Genomic DNA, 20,664 nt, shown 5'->3' on the forward strand with positions numbered 1-20,664 from the left:
AGACACACCACTATGGGAGGAGTCGTTTCAATATGACAAACAGCTGCTTGTGTAAATGTGGTCCATAGTGAAAATAAACACCATTATTTATGATGTGGTTATATTTAGCAATATCAAAGTAAGGAAATTAATCAAGTAACAATAGGCCTTGTTCATTTGGGTAGTTATTTGACATAAAAACAGAGTAAAAGCTACACTGCACAATGTATTAATAAAACATTTTATATCTGCAAATATTTTAAAAAGCTTAGTCTATGTGCTGAAATGCATGGATTAATTTCTTTGCTTAAATGCTGCTGTTAACACTGAAATAATGTTCCAAATATATTACCTGCTGTTGTAAAATATGAAGATACAAAACTAATGCTAGAATTATTACACATAATTACTCGGGCAACATATTCATTAAAATGACCTCAGTGCATTGGATAATCAGGTCTGATAAATGAGAGTGTTTTTGTTATAGAGATGCCTTTTCAGATGCAGTGGCTTTTGATTACAAAGAATATTGAAAAGCCAGCAAATAGATATTGGCTTAACACCTCCAGAACCCAAGAAGTAACCAAGATGGTAGGCAATTCTTGAATAAGCAAAGGTGGTGGTGGTGGTAAGGATTGCATCTTTCAATTTACAAACGGTTCCACAGGAGAAGCTTCTCCCATCATTGTATCTGCATTCCAGGAAGAGCATCATCTGATAACATTCTCTATCTCTTGAAAGCAAGGAATCATTTTAGAAAAATGTGTTGGTATCCTGAAGGATATGGCTGAAATATATAGCCCACAGGGATCCTTTTGCTAGCTGTTGAGAGTTCCAATTTTATGAGCAGAGATGTGTCACTGAATCAAAGTCACGGTCTTAGGGTGCAGCCTTTCATTGTCTGCAGAGCTGACAAGGTAGAATCAGATGTTGATTAGATGTGCTGATTTTTCTCCTTCCTAATAAAAAAATGGAGACATCTTCCAAGTTATCTTTCCTGGACAAAGCTGCCATCTTGTCTGTGAGCCTCTAAGTCTCAGAGGAAATCACCATATAACTATTTTACAAGAAATTCCCTGCAGCTAAAGTACTTCTGGGAGGTCTAGTTCAGAGAGGGACAGGGTAATATGGCATCAATTGTGATAAAATATCTTTGCGGAAATTCAGGTTGTAATACAGTAGAAATCTTACCTCAACAGACCCCAAGAAATATGTATGCATTTCAATAAGCCTTCTAACTGGAGATCATTATCCCAGTTGATATCTTTATTGGATGTGAATCAATTTTATGTATGGTTGTTCTTGTTTTAAACTGCTTTTGTGTGTATGCAATTGTTTTAACTACTTTTATATATGCACATGTTTTACATACGTTTTATTATATTTTAAATCACTTCAGGTTGCCTCTTAGCATACCATACTACTCAGCTACAGAAATTCTGTCTGGCATTCAGGGCCAGCCCATGACAATTTTCTACTTGAGGCATATGGCAAAAAGGTACCTTCCTCATTGTTCCACATTTAGAACCCAACTGGACTGGCAAGTGAATCTTACTACAACACTGGTGATGGGACAATCTCCTCCACTGCACCTGAATACAGCAGGCTAGTTTAGGAAGTGTAAGGCGAGTCAAGTGGCATACATAGCTCTGTCATCCAGCACCTCACTGCTGCTCCATATCTCCTAGCACTTGCCACCTGAGGTAGCTACCTCACTCTGGCTAATGGTAGGGCTAGCCCTCATGGTGTTTGTCTGATTGCATCAAACAGTTCTGTTTGTCTAAGGGGCTCTTTTAAGACAAAGATTTCATTAAGGACACAAAAGCATTCACATGTTTTGCTCTCTGAAGATGACTTCTCAATTCCCCCCCCAAAGTTTCTCTTGAGTTCTTTCTCAAATCATTAAACAAGATTGTGTGCACTCAGTGAGCATCGAGTATTTGAAATTTGCTGCCATTCAAACACAAGTTGGAAAAATTGTAGCGGCTTGATCAATCATCAAAAATGGTATATTCACCATATAAATGGGGGTCTGGGGAAGGAGAAAGCATTCTGAAACTCCCAATAATTTCCCTGAATGCAAAAAGTACTCAAGTGTGGTATTCTCTCCTCTGTGTAATTGCAATCAACAGCTATTTCAGAAGAACAATCTCAACTTACACTTGCTAGATTTCTATCCCCTCTGAAAACTCCTGGCTTATTGCTTTTTATTCTTTAAATTCCAGAACCTTTTTCTTTTCCTTTTGGCGGCTGGCAATAAGTATGTTTCAGCAGTTTCTGTGGGGATCCAACTCTAATCCTATCTTGTCCTGCTCAAGCACTCTTTTTGATTAAAAGGGTTTCACCGGATTTAAAGCATTCTGCTGGAATTGTTTGAACTTCACCAAAGGCCAGACTGGTGTCTTCACAGCTGTTTCATCGCAATAGAATTTAAGCATGAGGTGGTTTCAGATAAATCATTGCAACACAGGGGAAGAAAATGGGGATGGTAGGCTTGTGGAATTAATTTTCACATCAGAGTTGCTCCATCATAGTATAGATACAAATAAAGAGAAAATATTGTGTGTGTCACAGACATATATATTTGTTTCTAGGGCTTATTCTCAATTACCACCTATAGCATAGTCCTGAAGGCTGAGCCTGTTACTGGATGCCCATTTATCTTTCATACTAATATAAATTTTATAAACATAACACATTAAAACTGCCAGATATTCATAGGAAACTTACTTTTCAGACATTGTGTTGGACAGCTTCCCCCTCCCCACTTCTATGGGAATGTTGTGGGATCTGTATTCGGATGAGGAATATGTCATCTGGGAGCTATCAGTTTTTTATTACAGTTAGGAATGGCATGGAGTTTCACTCCTGCCAAAATCTAGGCTGCAGATGAATACACTTCCAGAGTGGACCTAGGACAATCTTGCAGATTCTGGGCTCACCCAGAAAATAAATGGAGCCCTTTTTGCTGAGAGATTTTTTTTTTACCCTCCTATTTCTCTGATTCATGGCCCTGTCCTAAGAAGAAGTCTAGATGTACCAGGAGCCCTATTGAATCCTGAATATTTTATATCAAGTGAATTTGGTTCTACTGACCCCTGTCACATTTTTTAAAAAGTTCAGTGCTGCTCACCATGAATTGTGGAAACCTCTGCAATTCACTCCAATACTGGCCAACTGGAATGCTGGTTTATTATTTATTTATTTGTTACATATATTCCTCCTTTCCATAAAAAATGTCTGAGGCAGCTAACAGTGACATCAAGTAAGTAAATATTATAATAAAACCATATAAAAATCAGATAAGAGCAGAGTTTAAAAAATCCAAAGATCATAGCCAGTTAAAAACATAAAGTTCAAAGACACATTAAAAGACATAGCAGCAGAGAAACAAATTAGCTGAGTAGTTCAAACACCTTTTTTAAAAAAAATAGTTTTTCCTGCTGGTAGAAATCCATGAACATAAAGGCTCCAAGAGCCTCTCTTTGTAGAGAGTTTGAAAGTCTGAGTGCAGCCACAGAAGGCCCTTTCTCAAGTTCCCAACAAACACATTTCCAATGTTGGTGGGACAAAGAGAAAGGATTTGCCAGAAGATCTCAGCACCCATATTTGGGTGGTAACCAGGAGCTGTCACTGGTGCACCAACTACACTTGTTCCTAGAGATGTCAGAACCTGCCACAGTGTCACCTGTCTTAGTTACATCTTCTTTGGAATACTACAGTATGCTCTGCATAGGGCTACCTTTGAAGTCTGTTCAGAAACTTCAGCTATTTCAGAATGCTGCATCCTCCAGGATGTTGACCAGGGCCTTTTGTATGAAGCACATGACTCCTAGGTTACAATAGCTACACTGGTGTTTGGTGTGTTGCTGGACACAATTCACAGGGCTGGGTATGACCTATGAAGCCCTGGATGGTTTGGGTCCAGGGAATCTGCAGTGGATCTTCATTTCAGTCCCCGATAAAGCTCAGTAGAACAAAATTAGATGGTTCTGGTCATTCCTCATTGCCCTAGCTTTCATGATATCCAAAGCCCATTTTGAAATTGCTCCTTCCAATAATAATAATATAATAATAAATTTAATTTCTTCGTCGCCTATCTGGCCAATGGCCACTCTAGGCGACTTACAAAATTGTTAAAATACAATTGATAAAATACAGTAATACAATATAAAAACAATACATCTGCAGCAACAATATTAAAACTGGGCAGGAGGCATTACAGTTATAACAATTAACCCTCCCCGGATACCCCGAAGGCCTGCTGAAAGAGCCAGGTCTTTAAGGCTTTCCGAAACACATTTAGGGAAGAGGCGTGCCGGAGATCTTGTGGGAGGGAGTTCCAAAGAGTGGGGGCCGCCACTGAGAATGCCCTCTCTCTTGTACCCGCCAATCTGGCTGTTTTTGTTGGCGGGATTGAGAGAAGGCCCTGTGTGGCCGATCTTGTCGGGCGGCATAATTGGTGGCATTGAAGGCGCTCCGTGAGATAAACTGGGCCGAAACCGTGTAGGGATTTAAAGGTCAATACCAACACCTTGAATTGGGCTCGGAAAACAACTGGTAGCCAGTGTAGGTCGAACAACACTGGTGTGATGTGATCTCGGCGGTGACTATTCGTAAGTAGTCGAGCCGCCGCATTTTGTATCAGTTGTAATTTCCGGACCGTTTTCAAGGGTAAGCCCACGTAGAGCGCATTACAGTAGTCCAAATGAGAGGTGACCAGACCAGTTTTCCAAAAAACTGTGAGTACCTCACTCATATATCACATTGTTCACATGAATAGCAACAGCACGAGATTGGCTCTGCTGGTGTGCCAGGGCCCAGCCTGATTTCACCACTGCCCTGTATTATCCACACACCTTCCCAGTAAGTGACAGTGATGTCACTGCCAGGAGGCCAGATCTGCACCACTGCCACATCATGTAATCATTCCTGACCAACAGACAAGAGGTGGAGGGAAGTAGTATGTGAACGAGAGAGACTTAATACAATCAGTCTTGCTGGAGGGGAGGAGGAGGAGGGAGGAAAGGCAGAAGGAGGAGGAGGAGGGGAGCAGGCAGGAGGGGGAGGGGAAATTATAGGAAATTATTTTCTTTTGTTTCTATTACACTAAAAAAACTCCAAACATAATTGTGTAATAATGGTACTGACTTCTGCGGAATAGTGTCCAGTGGACTTCAGGAGCGTCTCAATTTGCACAAGATAAAACAGTGGGAGGTGAAATATATTCTAGCAAAATGCTAGGTGTGCTCTATGTTTTTAATTGACCGTGCCCACCTTGCCTTAAATGAAGTGGTTTAAACATAGCAGGCTGAAAACATGCATCCTCTTTTTTCCAACAGCTAGAGTCATTGCTGAAGTAGCAACATATTGTAGTCAGTCTGATTTTCCATCAAACTGCAGTTTCAGATTCCACTGTTAATGCACCCAAAATAGAAATAGAACATAACCTCCAATTTGAAACACAAAGGGCTGTCTTCACCATCATATGACACTGACCAATAAAAAGGCTTTGAAATTAATAAAAATAAATTTGACACAAATTTCTTGGATGAATAAGGAGGGAAATAAAATTTTCTAGTTTAGATTCTCTGTAGAAACATTAGTAACACAAGAAAGAAGCAAAGTAAGAAGAACACCAGCAAACATAGAAAAATATAATTCTCTATCTTTGGAGATGGCAGGTGTTGCCACCACTCACCATATGCTCAGAGGCACATGTTACCAAATTCTTCCAAGCTTCACAGGAAGTGGATTGGACTGTGAAAGACCAACGCAAATGGTGTTTGCATTTTGACCAATTTGTAGGGCAGTACAATATCTCAGAGAGGAGGTCAGGTCTCCTGCTCCCCTGGTGCATTCACTATTTATTTATTTATTTATTTATTTATTTGTTGAGTTTCTATACCGCCCGACTAGCATAGCTCTCTGGGCGGTGTACAACAGAGAAATATAAATATTATTATTAATATTATTATTTATTAAATTTATATACCGCCCGACTAGCAATAGCTCGGTATTGTGTATTTTATACACAATAAAATCCAATAAATCAGTGCAAGGAACATGTATATAAAAATCCACAAATCTAAGATCAATTACAACATATTTAAAACTAAAAAACTAAAATGCCTGAGAAAAGAGGAAGGTAACTTGGCGCCAAAAAGATAATAACGTCGGCGCCAAGCGCACCTCATCAGGAAGACTATTCCACAGTTCGGGGGCCACCACTGAGAAGGCCCTAGTTCTTGTTATCATCCTCCGAGCTTCCCTATGAGTCGGAACTCGGAGGAGGGCCTTCGATGTTGAATGTAGTGTATGGGCAGGTTCATATCGGGAGAGGCGTTCCAGCAGGTATTGCAGTCCCGCACCGTATAAGGCTTTATAGGTTAAAACCAGCAGTTTAAATCTGTCCCGGAAGCATATTGGTAGCCAGTACAAGCGGGCCAGAACAGGTGTTATATGTTCCGACCGCTTGGTCCTCGTTATCAGTCTGGCTGCCTCATTCTGCACAAGCTGTAGCTTCCGAACTGTCTTCAAAGGCAGCCCTACGTACAGCGCATTGCAGTAATCCAATTGAGAGGTTACCAGAGCATGGACAACTGAGGTGAGGTCCTCCCTGTCCAGATAGGGATGTAACTGGGCTACCAACCGAAGTTGGTAGAATGCATTCCGTGCCACCGAGGCTACTTGAGCCTCAAGTGACAGGGAAGGATCTAAAAATACTCCCAAACTATGAACCCGCTCCTTCAGGGGAAGTGTAACCCCATCCAGAACAGGGTGAATATCCACCATCTGATCAGAGAAACCTCCCACCAACAGCATCTCAGTCTTGTCAGGATTGAGCCTCAGTTTGTTAGCTCTCATCCAGTCCATTATCGCAGCCAGGCAACGGTTCAGCACATTAACAGCCTCACCTGAAGACGATGAAAAGGAGAAGTAGAGTTGCGTGTCATCAGCGTACTGATGGCAACGCACTCCAAAACTCCTGATGACCGCACCCAGTGGCTTCATGTAGATGTCAAAAAGCATGGGAGACAGAAATGACCCCTGCGGGACTCCACATTGGAGAGCCCACGGTGTCGAACAATGTTCCCCAAGCACTGCCTTCTGGAGACGACCCGCCAAGTAGGAGCGGAACCACTGCCAAGCTGTACCTCCAACTCCCAACTCTACAAGCCTCTCCAGAAAGATGCCATGGTCGATGGTATCAAAAGATCCATCTCTCCTGAGAGATCAAGGAGAATCAACAGAGTAACACTCCCTCCGTCCCTCTCCCAACATAGGTCATCATACAGGGCGACCAAGGCTGTCTCAGTGCCGAAACCGGGCCTAAAACCCGATTGAAATGGATCTAGATAATCGGTTTCATCCAATAGCGCCTGGAGCTGGCCAGCAACCACTCGTTCCAGGATCTTGCCCAGGAATGGAACATTCGCGACTGGTCTATAGTTGTTAAGGTTTTCAGGGTCCAAGGAGGAGTTTTTCAGGAGTGGTCTCACTACCGCCTCTTTCAGACGGCCAGGGACCACTCCCTCTCGTAAAGAGGCATTTATCACTTCCCTGACTCAGCCGGCTGTTCCATCCCTGCTAGTTTTTATTAGCCAAGAAGGGCAAGGATCTAGAGCAGAAGTGGTAGCACGCACCTGTCCAAGCACCTTGTCCACGTCCTCGAGCTGAACCAACTGAAACTCATCCAATAAAACATGACAAGGCTGTGCTCCAGACACCTCATTCGGATCAACTGCTGTAAATTGGGAGTCTAAGTCCCGATGGATGCATAAGATCTTATTCTGGAAGTGCCCAGCAAACTCATTACAGCGGGCTACCGATGACATTATCGAGTCCTTAGGGCCAGAATGAAGTAGCCCTCGGACAACTCTAAAGAGCTCCACTGGTCAGCAAAGAGATGACTTAATAGTGGCAGCAAAATATTGTTTTTGCCACCCTCACCGCTCCTAAGTACAACTTAGTAGAGGCACTTACCAGTGCATAATTGCATCCGTCAGGAGTTCACCTCCACCTCTGCTCAAGCCGCCTCCTATCTTGTTTCATCGCTCTCTGCTCTGGAGTGTACCATTGAGCTGTATGAGCTCTACACAGGAGAGGGCGCACAGGAGCAATCGTGTCAACAGCCTGGGTCATCTCCGCGTTCCACATTTCAACCAAGGCTTCAACAGGAGCACCAGTCTTATCAGCCAGAAAATCCCCCAGAGCCCTTTGAAAACCTTAAGGATTCATTAGTCTCCGGAGGCAGACCAATTTAATAGGTCCCCCACCCTTGCAGAGGGGAAAGGCCGCTGTAAGTCTGAACTTCAACAAGCGGTGATCTGTCCATGACAAAGGGAGAGATGTAAAACTCCCCACATCCAGATCACCATCTCCATGTCCAGTAGCAAAAATAAGATCTAGAGTATGCCCCGACATGTGTGTTGGGCCACTGACATATTGGGACAGCCCCATGGTTGTCATGGAGGCCATGAAGTCCTGAGCCGCCCCAGACAAAGTAGCCTCGGCATGGATGTTGACATCCCCCAGTACTAATAGTCTGGGGGATCTCAGCAACACCTCCGAGACCACTTCCGTCAGCTCAGTTAGGCAAGCCGTTGGGTACACCAACAAGATTCCCAGTCTGTCCCTTTGACCCAACACAAGGTGCAAACACTCCAGGCCAGTAGCTACATGAACATGGTGCTTGATGAGAGGGATGGAACTCCTATAGACCACAGCAATCCCACCTCCCCGACCCTCAGATCTACCATGATGCTGAACCAGGTACCCGGGTGGGCAGAGCTGGGAGAGACTAGCTCCTCCCTGCTCACCCACCCAGGTCTTGGTTATGCATGCCAGATCGGCTGCCTCATCCACAATCAAATCATGGACGAGGGAGATTTTATTATGTACCGATCTGGCATTTAAAAGCAGGAACTGGAGATCTGAGAGTTGGCTGAGAGGACAACCAACATTCCTGCGGATGTGAGAAGGACCGGAACAAGGCACAGCCACTACTTGTCTGGGCCGCGTTCCCCTTACCTGGCATGTCCTTGACACAACGCCATACCTCCCCCTGCCCGACACTACAGTAATTGGGGCCCCCTCAAGTCCTCCCGTTAGGTGGAAAAACCTCTTTCCCAGGCACATAGTAAAACTTATATAACCAGACTCACGTATTCACTCGCATCAAACACAATGACAAAAACATACCCACACATTCCTTCACAAGCAAACACACAAAACACAGTCCCACACTTTATGCAAGCAGGCACCGGCGTCGGATGATGTTAAAATGCTGGAAATACGTCAAAAATCCTCTTCGGAGCAGTCAGCGCTCCATCCAATTTCTGCTTCCATCCACCACACAAAGCAGAGGAGACGTAGATAGTAAGTCACCGCAAACTCAGCCGCCGCCTCGCCCATAAGCCGCAGACTGAACCGGAGCAACACACCAGGCATCAAGTCCAAGCCGCAACGCCAAGCCCCACAGATCCACACAAGGGCGGCGTCAAGCGGCCCACCACAGTGCCGACAGTCAACAGCAACGAGGCACCTACACCCCTGGAACAGCAACTCGTCCACAGAAACCAGCGCCTCCTTGAACCGAAACAGACAAGCTGGGGGAGGAACACACCTCATCGCCCCCCTGAGCAGCATACCCCACGAAGCAGCGAGGACAAGCCAGCAAGCCACCGAGCAGAAAACTCCCAAAAGAAAGCCCACGCCGCAGACGAGCCAGCCTCTCCCGACCGACACCAAGATCACAAGCAGAGCACCGCAACCGCCGAGAAGGCACCAAGACGTTACAAAGTAATTGCAGTATTTCCACGTATGTTACTATGTTTCTATCGGTTTCTTTCTGTCAGTTTCAGTTTCTTTCAGTTTCTTTCAGTTTCATTCAGTTCTTTCCAACTAACGTTGTGTATAACTACATTTAACTAAGTCAGTATCAGAGAGCTCCCGACTTAGCGTCCTGTTCCAACGCCATTTGCTTTCTATAGCTGCCCAATTTCCCTGCTTTTTAAAGTTTGATAGAAATATATGTTGGCTATAGGTATGTTCTTAAACCGCAAGGTTTTTTGCCTATTAGTGAATTAATTTTAATGATATTAACCTTTTAAGTCAATGTGGTTAATGGCTGCTATTGGACTGTTTGTTTTACTGTTTGCTTTGAAGTTTCAATTTATGCATCTATCTTATAGGGTTGGCATGTGAGAAAGTCTAGTGCTGAATCTGCATCAGCCCTTGGCAAGACGACCTTGTGCCAGAATAGCATTGCAAAATATTATGTGCTAACCTGGAATAAGGAAAATGATTGCTACAGTTGATTTTGTTAAGCGCTAGATTGCTAATCCATTTATCGTAACTCAGTTGTAACTGTCTGTAAATCATACTTAGTAATAAATGTTTCATTTTTAGTGTTTTCACAGATGTACAAATTCACCTTAGTTCTATTGACGATGGGTGAGGTAATTAAAATCTATGCACATCTTTCATTACTAGCATCTTGCATTTATAAAGTAGATTTCCCCAAAGGAAATTGTTGCAGCTTCACTGGTGAGAATGTGAATTCTTAACCTATGTCACTCCCTAATTTTTGAAACATCTGAACGCATTTGCAATTAATATATGCCTTCTATAAATGTTGTAATTAGTTATACAGTTATGGTAGTGAATTGACAACATTCCCAAGTTTCACTGAAAGATGAGGAAATAGGATTTCAACCCAGTCAAATTCCAAACCAACATTCTCTTTTAAACCACATATGCACAGCATAGAAGGTAATTTGGGATCTACTGATTGATCTCTGAGTGATCTGACTGTGATTCAGCAAGTGTTTGTGACTCTCAGCTGTTTAAAAATCACAACAAGAATTCTAAGCCTAGGACCTCAGAGTACCAAAACTGAACTGACCTTCCACACAAAAACTCACTTCTGGTTATTCTTTTCTATGTAACCAGAAGTGGGTTTTTGTGTGGAAGGTCAATTCACTTTTGGTACTTAAACTGAGTTCTTATTTGTAGAATCCTTTAATTTTGTGTCTTTTGCACCTGGCTTTGGTTAGTGTATCTCAGGTTTCTAGAAAAAAAAATTATATCCAGCAAGACTCAAGTCTGCCCAATCCTGATACTGAAGATACACAGTGACACAGCATATAGGATATGCGTAATATATAGAAAATTCTGTCCATGCACTCATCCATCCACCTATCGTCCTCACTTTATTAATATATCAGCAGTTAAAAAAATGTATTCACCCATCAGAAGATAAAGACACTCTCCTTTCATCCAGTCCAGGCAGGTCATAACCTAGAGCCTTGAGAATTACGTTATTCAGGTTCTGGTAACATTGAAACAACAAAGAGAGGCTGTTAACTGGGACTTGATGACCTGAGTCTATTTTGCCATCTTAAATCTTCAATGTCTTCTAGCTTCTTTCTGGCTACAATTCAGAGTACTGTTTTTCTCCACTCTTAAAGCTTGGTCTGAAGGACTTTCTCCTAAGCCTGTCCTCTTTTTGAGCTTCATCTTCTGAGGTGCTGTGGGATCCCTCATCTTCAAAGTTGGTCTGTGACTGGAGGTAAGACTTTCTCTGTGGTTTCATGCTGGCTATGCAACCAATTTTGTTAGCTTTGTATCAAGTTAAAATAGTTCCATTTCCCCAAGCCTATAACTGTTGATCTTGTGATTTTAAACTAGATTTAACTGCTGGATTTAAACTGCTTCCATATAGATCTGCCCATTCACTAAAATCTTGGAGAGAATCCCTCTGTCGTGAACCCTTCTGGAGGGGGTGGACGGACAAGAACAAGGAGGAGGAGGACTTAGAGTAGGATGTTCAAGCTGGTGAAGGGTCGAGAGGGGAGTGGGACTCAGAAGGCGCCGCAGCTCTGGACTTTGACAGTTCATTCCCAACAGCTCCAGATATCCCTGTGGAGAGTCAACCCGACCAGCCAGTTGTTTCCCAGCCTGATGCTTCCCCTCTCCCTGCACCCATGTTACCAGCAAGCAGCCCTCCTTCCTTGGAGGGTAAGACAGGACGGTGATGGAGGCTCCGCCTTTGCCTTGTACCAGGAGGCAAATGTGGTGGGAGATTCAACAAACTCAGTTGAGGCAGAGTCTTTGCCTGCATGTGTGCTCCCAATAGTGACAGTTGGCACATGCAAGCCAGGTGCCCACCCAGCCTTACTTAAGCCAAGGGGGGAGTAGTTGCTGAGTCAATGTCTTAGTGCCGTGAAGTTGTGCCTAGTGAGACCTAGAGGGATGCTGAGTTCTGAGCAAGCCATAGGTAGATTCATGAAGGGCATGAATTCAATTAAATTAGTTCAATTAAAGAAAAAACTACAGCCGTGTCTGAGTCTAAGTTCTTCGAGTTTGGACAGGGCACCCTCTTCATTGTGCCATAGCCTGTCTAGGTTCATCTGGCAGTCACCAGAAAGAGGGCATTGTTAGTACTGTGGTGGCTCCCCCAGGAGGTTCAGAGAGCATATTCAATAGAAAATGAATTCCTATAGGAAACTTCACTAAAATTGCAAAGGAAATCAGACATATTCAAAGTGACCATCTGAACTATATCAACTGTCTGAATAATGTTGCTTCCTCCCTGCTAAAACAAGATCAGCACAGCACATGTCTGCTTTCTATTATTTGGGCTGAAGTGGATTGGACTGTGAAAGACCAACCCAAATGGTGTTTGCATTTTGACCAATTTGTAGGGCAGTACAATATCTCAGAGAGGAGTTCAGGTCTCCTGCTCCCCTGGTGCATTCACTATAGCTGCCCAATTTCCCTGCTTTTTAAAGTTTGATAGAAATATCTGTGGGCTATAGGTACATTCTTAAACCACAAGGTTTTTTGCCTATTAGTGAATTTCCCTGCTTTTTAATCCGGGAGGTAAGAGATGGGATCCTGTGCAAATTAGCACCAGCAGTAACAGAAATAGTTCAGCAGTGTATTTTAAATGTTATATTACCATCAAGAATGCCTTTACCTTTACAAGAGGGTCGTGGCTTAGTGGCAGAGAACATGCTTTGCATGTAAAAGTCCCCACATTCAATACCCAGCATCTCCAATAGCTATGGGCTATAGGTATGTTCTTAAACCACAAGGTTTTTTACCTATTAGTGAATACCGCTTAGAGGTACTGGGGTCATTTCCCCCCTCGCTGATGTCAGCATGGGATAAAAATGTTAGAAATAATAATATTTTAATAGCATCCACAAGGGCTGGGAGATAGAAAGGAAGGAGGAAAAGACTATTAGCTAGTCATAAATTTAAGACAGATTATCACTGTTTAAGCAAAGAATGAAAAGGATTGTTTGTATTAGGAGATGGCTTATTTTGTATGTGTCTTAATCAGAGGTACTGTGAGAATTCACTTATAGGTATACTGTTTTCCTACTGTGGTCAAGAGTGTAAAGGACTATGATGCCGAAGAAGTATTCTTGCACAATTTTTCTCACAGGGGGAATTTCATTAGCATTGGCAGTTTATTGAAACAGCAGACTCTAGTATTATACAGACACGAGAGTGGCTGTATACTATAGTCAGCATGGGTTTTTCACATTCCGCAATTTTAAATTGAAAATACCCCCATGCCATTCTGATGCTTCCCATAAGCTCATTTCAAAACAAAACCTTACAAAACTTACAGTTCTGAGCTCAGAAACGCTTGCTTAACAACCCTCTCAATTTTCATGGCGATACACAAAACAGTCAGAGAGAATCTAGAATTCAAAGTCTAAAAAGAGATGAAAAAACCCCAGAGCCCTTTTGGACTTTTTTCTCTAAGAGTTCTCATAATCTGTTGAAATTCATTAAAAATCAGCCATATTCACAGATTACCTGTAATCCTAACACTGACCTTGCCCCATACTCTGACCTTCATCTTCTGCAGTTTAAAAGTTAAAAAAATGCCTGGCTGATTTTTAATTAATTTAAGAAATTTTAGCTGGAAGTCAATCTTAATGCGGGGCACGCTCAGTACGAACCAACTGTCAGTGTTCTAAAAGCCTCACAGCTGCTGGGCTTGGCTAATCAGGGGGCCACACCCACATCTGACCTTTATTTCACTTGAGACAGTCATGGCTTTCCTCCAAGAATCCTGGGAAGTGTAGTTTGTGAAGGGTGCTGAGAGGAGATTCCTATTCAGCTGACAGAGCTCCAGTGGCCAGACTGGTTTAACAGTCAGCCAAGCCACTCTGTTTGAAGGTCTGTGAAGGGAACAGGGCGTCTCCTAGCAACTCTCAGCACCCTTCACTAACTACACTTCCCAGGATTTTTTGAAAGAAGATGTGACTGTCCAAAGTAAACTAAAGTCCTGGTGTGGATGTGGCCAAGGACAGCTTTAGTTTAAATTTGGATGGCAGGCTACATGTGCCTGCTGTAGAATAAAAAGGTGGGGGAAATGCTAAAAAGCAGTGATACTGTTCACAATATTGTGCTTTTGGAAAGGAAAGGGGCTTCTCTTCTGCCCAGTGCCCATCCACACAGTCTCCTTCCCCTCCCTGCCCCTCTCCCAGGTCACTGTTGGACTATGACCTGGGAGACCAGAGTTCGAATCCCCACACAGCCATGGAGCTGACTGGGTGACCTTGGGCCAGTCACTGCCTCTCAGCCTCAGAGGAAGGCAATGGTGAAACCACCTCTGAATAACATTTACCATGAAAACCCTATACAAAGGGTCATCATATGTGGGGATCGACTTGAAGGCAGTCCATTTCCATTTTCAAACATGATTGCATAGAAACAAACCCATTGAACTCAAAAAGTATACAAATGATCAAACCCACCCTCCTTTCTCCTTCTTTCTATCCCCTTCCCCTATCCCCTCCTCCCCCTCCCCTTCCTCCTCCCCATGGTCAGTTTTACCTATCTTAAGCATGATTGCACGGAAGTAAATACTGTTGAACTCTATAAGCATGCAAATGATCAAACCTGCCCTCCCCTCCACCTTCCTTTGCCCCCCTCCAATATGCTCCTTCCCACTCCCACTCCTCCTCCCCCATAGTCAGTTTTTCCTATCCTAACCAAGATTGCATAGGAGTAAATCCCACCAAACTCAATAAGCATGCAAATGAACAGACCTACTTTCCCCCTCCCTCCCCCCTGGTCAGTTTTACCTATTCTAAGCATGATTGCACAGATGTAAATTGCACTGAATTCAATAAACATGCAAATGATCAAACCTGTCCTCCTCCCTCCCTCCCCATCCTGCCTGCTCCCATCCCAGCCCTCCCGTCTGCATTTCCTCCCCTCCCTCCTCCTCCTCCTCCCCTCCCCATCCTCTGTGGTCAGTTTCACCTATCCTAAGCATGACTGCAGGGGAGTAAATCCCATTGAACTCAATAAGCATGCAAATGATCAATCCATTCTCAGCAAACTTGCACAGGATCCCATTTCTTACCTCCCGGATTAAAAAGCAGGGAAATTCACTAATAGGCAAAAAACCTTGTGGTTTAAGAACATACCTATAGCTAACAGATATTTCTATCAAACTTTAAAAAGCAGGGAAATTGGGCAGCTACAGTGAATGCACCAGGGGAGCAGGAGACCTGGACTCATCTCTCAGATATTGTACTGCCCTACAAATTGGTCAAAATGCAAACACAATTTCACAGTCCAATCCACTTCCTGTGTAACTTGGAAGAATTTGGTAACATGTGCCTCTGAGCATAGGGTGAGTGGTGGCAACACCTGCGATCAGCCCAAAGAATAGAAAGAAGACATGTGTTGTGCTGATCTTGTTTTATCAGGGAGGAAGCAACATTATTAAGACAGTTGATATAGTTCAGATGGTTACTTTGAATATATCTGATTTCCTTTGCAATTTTAGTGAAGTTTCCTATAGGAATTCATTTTCTTTTGTTTCTATTTCTGTGCATATGTGAAGTACAGCAACTCTTCGCAAAATTTATACTAAAAAAACTCCAAACTTAATTGTAGAATAATGGCACTGACTTCTGCAGAATAGTCTCCAGTGGACCTCAGGAGTGTCTCAATTTGCACAAGATAAAACAGTGGGAGGTGAAATATATTCTAGCAAAATCCTAGGTGTGCTCTATGTTTTCAATTGACTGTGCCCACCTTGCCTTAAATGAAGTGGTTTAAACATAGCAGGCTGAAAACATGCATCCTCTTTTTTCCAACAGCTAGAGTCATTGCTGAAGTAGCAACATATTGAAATCAGTCTGATTTTTCATCAAACTGCAGGCCCATATTCCACTGTTAATGCACCCAAAATAGCAATAGAACATAACCTCCAATTTGAAACACAAAAGGCTGTCTTCACCATCATATGACACTGACCAAAAAAAACACTTTGAAATTAATAAAAATAAATTTGACACAGATTTCTGGGATGAATACTGAGGGAAATAAAATTTTCTAGTGTAGATTCTCTGTAGAAACATTAATAACAGAGGAAAGAAGTAAAGTAAGAAGAACACCAGCAAACATACAAAAATATAATTGTCTATCTGTGGAGATGGCAAGTGTTACTCCCCTGCAATCATGCTTAGGATAGGTGAAACTGACCACAGAGGATGGGGAGGGGAGGAGGAGGAGGGAGGGGAGGAAATGCAGAGGGGAGGACCGGGAGGGGAGCAGGCAGGATGGGGAGGGGAGGAGAAGGACAGGCTTGATCATTTGCATGTTTATTAAATTCAGTGCGATTTACTCCCGTGCAATCATGCTTAGGATAGGTAAAACTGACCGGGGGGAGGGAGGGAGGGCTTGAGTGGGCAGGGGAGGAGGAAGGGAGAGGAGAGGAGAGGGGAAAAGCAGGTCTGATCATTTGCATGTTTATTTTCAATGGGATTTACTCCTATGCAATCTTGGTTAGGATAGGAAACACTGACCATGGGGGAGGAGGAGGGGTAGTGGGAAGGAGCGTATTGGAGGGGGCAAAGGAAGGTGGAGGGGAGGGCAGGTTTGATCATTTGCATGCTTATAGAGTTCAATGGTATTTACTTCTGTGCAATCATGTTTAAGATAGGTAAAACTGACCATGAGGAGGAGGAAGGGGAGGAGGGGGAAGTGGAAGGAGAAAGAGGGGATTGGAAGGGGATGGGGAGTGAGGGGCAAAGGAAGGGGGAGGGGAGGGGCAAGAGGAGGGGATAGGAGGAAGGAGAAGGGAGGGTGGGTTTGATCATTTGCATATTTTTTGAGTTCAGTGGGATCTATTTCTATGCAATCATGTTTGAAAATGAAAATGGACTGCCTTCAAGACAATCCCCACCTATTGCGACCTTTTGAATAGGGTTTTCATGGTAAACGGTATTCAGAGGTGATTTCACCATTGTCTTCCTCTGAGGCTAAGAGGCAGTGACTGGCCCAAGGTCACCCAGTCAGCTTCATGGCTGTGTGGGGATTCCAACCCTGGTCTCCCAGGTCGTAGTCCAACACTGACCCAGGGAAAGGGCAGGGAGTGGGAGTGGGAGGAGATTGGGTGGGTGGGCACTGGGCAGAAGGGAAGCCCCTTTCCTTTCCAAAAGGAAAACATTGTAAACAGAATCATTCTTTTTCAGGCTTTCCCCCACCTTTTTATTCTACAGCAGGCACATGTAGCCTCCCACCCAAATTTAAACCAAAGCTGTCCCTGGCCACATCCACACCAGGCCTTTATTTCACTTTGGACAATCATGGCTTCTCTCAAAGAATCCTGGGAAGTGTAGTTAGTGAAGGGTGCTGAGAGTTGCTAGGAGACGCCCTGTTCCCCTCACAGACCTTCAATCAGAGTGGCTGACTGTTAAACCATTCTCTCAGGGGAATAGGAGTCTCTTAGCACCCTTCACAAACTACACTTCCCAGGATTCTTTGAGGGAAGCCACGACTGTCTCACATGAAATCAAAGTCTGGTGTGGGTGTGGGCCCCTGATTAGCAAGCCCAGCAGCTGTGAGGCTTTTAGAACTCTGACAGTTGGTTCTTACTGAGCATGCTCCACGCTATCATTGGGTCCCAGCCAAAATTTATTAAATTAATGAAAAATCAGCCAGGCATTTTTTAAACCTTTAAACTGCAGCAGATGAAGGTCAGAGTATGGGGCAACATCAGTATTAGGATTACAGGTACTCTGTAAACATGGCTGATTTGTAATGAATTTCAACAGATTATACTCTCAGAGAAAAAAGTCCTAAAGGGCTCTGAGGTTTTTCTCTCTCTTTTTACACTTTGAACTGTCTATTCTCTCTGACTGTTTTGTGTATCGCCATGAAAATGGACAGTGTTGTTAAGCAAGCGTTTCTGAATTCAGGACTAATAGTTATGTAAGGTTTTGTTTCTGAAATGAGCTTATGGGAAGCATCAGAATGGCATGGGGGTATTTTCAATTTAACATTGCGGAATGTGAAAAATCCCCGCTGGCTATAGTATACAGCCACTCTTGTGGCTGTATAATTTTGTCCTCAAAACAAACCAGTGAGGTAAGCCAGTTACTCCTGCTATACATGTGCCACAGTTCTGGGACATATTTCTTGTTCACAATGGTGACAACATGCTCTGCTAACATGTAAAACAGGAAGTAGCTCTAACTTCAAACTCGAAGGAACCACTCATTGCACTGGGCAAGATAGCACTTTGAAAGGTTCTTCTTGAGACAATAAGCCCAATAAGTTTCCTTGGCTGAGCAATTTACATACTACTCAAGCACACTGAAATCAATGGATTTCAGTAGGTGTTATTGGTACAGATTTGCTACATGTGTTCCTCATATGGTTGTAAGGCTTTTGGCTCAGGTCATCTTCTTCTGTAGCTTCAGGTAGACATTTCTGACTTAACTTGCATAATTCATTTACTTTAAATTATTTTGTTTGCTTCAAATAAACTGCATATCCAGGGTCTTGCTTTGAGTACACAAACTTTGTGCTTTACTATGTAAATAATTATGTTCAGTTCAAATTAGATTACACAGACACATCAGTTAGCCAATACATGTCAAGTGAATGGTGTGGAGCCAACTGGAAATAACCCTAAAGAACATCATTATTTTATTTGTATGTCCAAGCAGAAAGAAGAGAGACCATATTCATTATTAGGTTTAACATGGCACAACAAGCAATTTGATCCAGTTGTGTCCCATATGCCTCTGTTATGTACCAGGATTCCTAGTGGTATATCCCCATCAGAAGCACTTGGCTCCTGTATCCAGACCTTAAACCCTGATGAGATGAAAAGGGGAAATTGGGCCACTGGGATTTTTCTGAGCAGTGGTGATCATACCAGAGTAATGGCTAATGCCAATCTTTTCAGTTGAAACCCTTCACCAGAATTAGGGGAGGTAACATTCATTTTAAGCCATTCAAAGCTATCCATTTTTCCTTGGTGGATTCGGAAAAAAACAATAATGCATATCTACTTGCTGAATAAATTGCTATTCCTATTATACTTAGCAAGTGTCACTGTCTCATTGTGAGTCCTGCAAGCCCTGCTCCCTGCTTGGTCTGGCATATTCCCATCTGGCATGGGAAGGTGAGGCCTTGATTGACTGCATCTATAAAGGTTGCTTCTGCTGCTCAGGATTCCTAAAGACCATCAGAAATCTTTGTTTAGGGGTTATTGTTGGGGTAGATATTTAGCATTGGAGATGTATTATCTTTTGCTGTTAACTGGGTCATCTTCTTGTATTTTAACCTACATGGGAATCATTAGCCAGAAGCAGGCACAGTGGTGTGCTGTCCTTCTCAAATATCTCAATTTTGTTTACTGGGGCTACGCAGAATTTGCAGGCTCTGCTTGGCTATCTTATGATGAGGCTTTTTGTATGAGAATTGTCTTTGACACTGTTTTGCCATGGGATAAGAATGACTCTGATTTGTGGTTGGAATTCATGTCCCATTTCCAACCAGTAGTAGGGGATGGGATGGACAGCGGCAATCTTTTGGTCAAGCAACCCCCATGGCTTCTAATTGCATGGCCGGGGAGTGAGGGGTTCAATACCAGCTGTTCTGCTGGGAGTTCAGCTCCAGTGGCCTCTGTGCAAGGAATCCATGCAGCTTGCCCTAGGGGCAGGCTTTTTAAGGCCAGAGCCAGGGGCAACTTTAGGGCCAGGAAACCGGGTCCCCCTGGCCCAGCTCAGGATAAAGGGTCCCAGTTCAATTAAAGTTTTCTGAGCTTAACAAATGGCTTCAATACTATCTGGCTTGGGAGGATGCCAAATTCTTGACCAAAGGCTTTTTCTTTGGCTTTAGCATCCCTTACTGCCATTTATGTCACACAACCTTAAATCAACAGTTGGCTTGGAGGGGTTGGCCGAAGATAAGATCTATAAGGAGGTCCTGGCTGGCAGGGTCCTGGACCCCTTTATCTCCCTGACTGACCCCCACCTCTGAGTCTCCTCATTAGGCTTGGTACCCAAGAAGGTGGCAGGCAAATCCTGCCTGATCCATCACTTCTCTTACCCCAGGGCTGAATCAGTTAATGATTTCATTCCAGAGAGTCTGTACATGGTCCATTACATCTCCTTCAACAGTGCAGTATGCATAGTGCACAGCTGTGGCAGGGGTACTCTTATAGGAAAATGTGATATTAAATCTGCCTTTTGCCTGCTGCCAGTCCACTCAAAATATTTTGACCTACTAGGCTTTGCCTTCAAGGGACAGTTCCATGTGGATCACACTCTCCCAGTGGGCTTCTCTGAGCTCTTTTTGGAGTGGGCTATCAGGCAACAAGCCAGCTTGCAGACCTTAGCACAC

This window comes from Rhineura floridana, chromosome 5 (genome assembly GCF_030035675.1).
Source record: "Rhineura floridana isolate rRhiFlo1 chromosome 5, rRhiFlo1.hap2, whole genome shotgun sequence".
Lineage (NCBI taxonomy): Eukaryota > Metazoa > Chordata > Lepidosauria > Squamata > Rhineuridae > Rhineura > Rhineura floridana.